The sequence below is a fragment of the Austrofundulus limnaeus genome, unplaced genomic scaffold (assembly GCF_001266775.1).
Source record: "Austrofundulus limnaeus strain Quisiro unplaced genomic scaffold, Austrofundulus_limnaeus-1.0 Scaffold853, whole genome shotgun sequence".
NCBI lineage: Eukaryota > Metazoa > Chordata > Actinopteri > Cyprinodontiformes > Rivulidae > Austrofundulus > Austrofundulus limnaeus.
In genome coordinates this window covers 68972-73017 of record NW_013953255.1, presented here as the reverse complement: position 1 = coordinate 73017, position 4046 = coordinate 68972, and positions in this window count along the sequence as shown.

Below are 4046 nucleotides of genomic sequence, written 5' to 3'. Positions count from 1 at the left end.
AGGAAAGTTGACATTTTAAACCTTAATAAAAAATCGATACAGGGCTTTAGAATATCAATACAGTATCGGGAAATGAAATATCGCGATATTTCAGTGTATCGAAATTTTCTTACACCCTTATGAATGAGTGATTAACAATCTTCTGAAGATCTGCTGAATAGCAGGGAAACAATAAAACATGCTGGATAGGGGTACTTGAGAACCACTGTTGTAGATTCTGCAGCATTCAGGTCATATCAAATCAAATCTTAAAGGGTTTTACTTTCTTAATATACAAATATTCCAGATTAGAGGTTTAATAAACTCTGAGTTTATCTAAAAACTCCCTAAACCAGGGAAATCTGAGTTTAGGTTCCAAAATGGAGGTTCAATAAGTCTGAGCACTTCAGAGACTGTGCACACTCTCAACACAAAGCCATCGATGAAGCTCCAACCTGATGTCACCAAGTCAACTTCAGACACAAAAACTGAGTTTGAGCCACTCCTGAACAACTAATCTGCATGTAGTGCACCTGGAACAAAGTCATGATGTCATAGCTGTCCCACAGCTTAAAGATGTGGAGCGTCTCCCAGCCTGCAGCTGTTCTGGGTAGAGTTAGCATGTTCTCCCCGTGCATGTGTGGGTTTTCTCTAGGTACTCTAATCTCCTCCCACCGACCAAAAACATGAATGTTGGGTTACCTGGTAACTCTAACTGTCCCGGCGTGAGTGAGTGAGTGAACGGTCGTCTCATTTGTCTCAATGTAGGGATGTTGTCGTCAGCAGCTGCTGCCATTTTCTTCCCAAACTGCTGTGATCAGATTTTGCGAGGCTGCTCGGTGCGTTTGCTTGTTATTTCCCCCTGCGTCGTTATTCCTACGAGTTTCGACAAATCGGGCTGACGTCAGGTAGTTAGCTACAGCCTCGTCTTCCAGTTTTTAATTTTTGTTGATGCGTTTTGAGGAGACACTTTTTTGAAAATAGGATCAACGTAAATCACCTGAGTTTTTCTAGTGACCTCTTAAAGAGATAAGCTGCCATGAAGAACATTATTTATCTGCCCTTGTTCTGAATTTGATAATGATTTGAAACATCGAAGTATGTTTTTTTAATCCAGAACAGCGCTTGTTGCAAAGTGTTTTGATGCTCGTCTTCGTCACCTGACACATTTAACACACTGTCATTGGTTGAGGAGCTTTGTTTACAAAACAGATGTCCACATAGTTTTTAAATTGTTTTAATTTCCTTACTTTCTAAGACACATTAAGTTGATTTGATGCTACAGTTTGCCTTGTAATGTTATTTTATACCTTTTCTGCTACTTTAGAATTGGCTTTTATTAAGTTTTATTAGTTTTTTAGGACACAAGATGCTTCCTACAAAAACCAGAATGTGAATCTTTTCCTAAAATTTCATGGTGATATCTTGAACACTGAGAAAGTTATGAACAAAATTAGAAAACAACAAGGTGAAATGGTCACATTGGGCCTCATGCAAGAACCGTTCGTACGCACAGATTTGTTAAGTTGTGCGTACGAGTGATTTAGGAGAATTTGTGGCATTCACCAATGTTTTCATATTCTACGATTTTTTTCAGATATGAACAAAATTCACGAGTGGTCCAGACCTGTCGTATATTTTACCAGCAGTCAGTCTGCTGTTATCCAGACSGGTTTTCTTCACTAATAACTTTATATTTCGTTAGTTTGAAGATATTTTRAGTTGAAAATAAATCACACTCCATAATTATGTTGACAATAGGCTATTCTGCTTGAATTAGAGTTATAATTTTAAATGTAATAATTTAGACTAACAATATAAATTGTCCGTTCATCCGTTTTCAGCCGCTTATCCGGGATCGGGTCATGGGGGCAGCAGCAGAGAGGCCCCGCTCTCCCCACCGACACCTTCCAGCTCGTCCTGGGGGACTCCGAGACGTTCCCAGGCCAGAGGATACATGATCCCTCCAGCAAGTCCTGGATTTTCTCCAAGGTGCCAGACTTATTTTGAAAACATTTTAAAATGCTTATTTCAGAACCGCAACTGAGACCACTTGAGACTGCGATGGGGGGGGGCGGGAGGTGTCTTCTGAATAAATGAAAATGATTTAACACAGTTGTTTTTACTTTTAGCAGTTCCTTTTATTCCACAGCTGACCTGCTAAAAATGACAGATTTTCTTTTCTGGATCTCTGACAGACGGACTTCAATCTCTGAACGCGTAAAGTTCTTCTTTTTAATTTTCACTGTCATTTTCATGAATGGACACTTCCTGATATCTGAGGTAGGAAACATAGCCTTATATGGTGTTTTTGGGGTGGTAATTATGCTAATCTCCTCTCGCGTGCACGAGCAGCTGGATACGAACAGGTGAATTTACGCAGCTCATTTACACACTTTTCCTGAAGATAGAAGAGTTTGTTGAATCTGACGTGGCATGTTCGTACGAACCCTTTGTACAAACAAAAGTAAGAGAAATTTAGGAGAAGAATACGAACATGTTCTTGCATGAGGCCCATTGTGTCCCTGTGATGGACCTGTCCAAGGTGTCCCCTCGCATTGCTACTGCTGGAACCAGTCCAGGTGACCAGTCTGCTTTGATAAAACATGCTGAACAGCTGCTTCAGGTGGGAGGGCAGAGGGTCTTTTGGTTTTTTGTAAACCTGCTAGGATGCTGATGATCCACTCAACACTTTCACTAACATTTATTTCTGGAATGGTTAAAAAGCTAAAACAAGTTGAACCATTAAAGGTATCTCTTTCTGGTTAAACGAGCCTAGCTGACACAACAAACCTCGTCGACATAATTATGTTGATTTAAAAAAGCATGGGTGGATCTCATAAAGCAGCGCGGCCTATCACGTAGCACATTGTTGGTTTTTAAAGCATCTTTCCGGGCAGTCAACGCGTCTTTTCGAGCAGCTTTTTAAACATTTACCTGCTGTGGCGGAGGCGGTGTGCTTGTCTGAACAGTCTCTGTTATCGTCTCACTTGATGTCCCGGGGACCTCCGCCATCCCTGCAGCCGCGGTGCTAACGCTACCGTTAGCCTGCTAACAGGACGCGGAACAAGCGAAGTATGGCGTCCGTGAAATATAACAAAATATACTGTGGTAGCGACGGTGTCTGACCTTTAATCGTTAACTCACAAACAGTCGTAAAAACAAAGAGCGTCGATCCGAGGCGTGACACAGGTAGGAGCTGTGGAAAGCGCAAGTCAAGCTAATCGATAAGTTAGCCGAACTGTAACCGGAAGTGATCCGTGTGCAAAACATGACTTCAAAACTAACCACTCAGCTAGTTTATTTTAAGAGTTTGCATTTAATTTTGTGCATCAAATAAATAAATATATAATAAAATGTAACAAAAATATAATATGTAATAACATATATTATATTTGGGTTTATTTTTTTAGGGACAACAGGATATTTAATGTGTTTTATTTTAACTTGACTATTGCATAGATATGCATATACGTAGAGGTCTCGTTGACTGTGTCGGTCCGCTGCTGTGACGAGGCTGTGCGTCCGCCATATTGGAGGGGGCACCGCTGCGCTGTGAACTGCTACAAATGAATGGACTTTGTTTCATAAAGCACATTTTAACAGAGATTTACGTTAATACGGCACCATCATTTATTCAAACACACACACATGCACACACACACACACACACACACAATTTGAGAAAAACAGGTACCAAAAACAATGTATTAAAACTTCTTACAGGACTACAAAATACAACTTTATTGATCCCACACACAATTAATTTATGTTTCATAAGCTGTGAAGGTAAAGTAGTGTAAAAATCAATTTATGTTGTATTATTATATGAATTGTAATGAATGAATTTAGGAAACCTATACAGAATTTAAAAAAAAGCTAAACACAGAAACAACAGTCTAACAAACTGTTTGATTGAACTAATTTATTTATTCGTTATTTTATCTTCTGAATAAGAGATACAACTGTTTCGAGTAAATAAATTACCTCAGGTAATAAGAACTTTCTTACAATCTTAAACTTTTGACAGTTTCATTCTGACCAGATATATTAACCCAGTTGTTAAA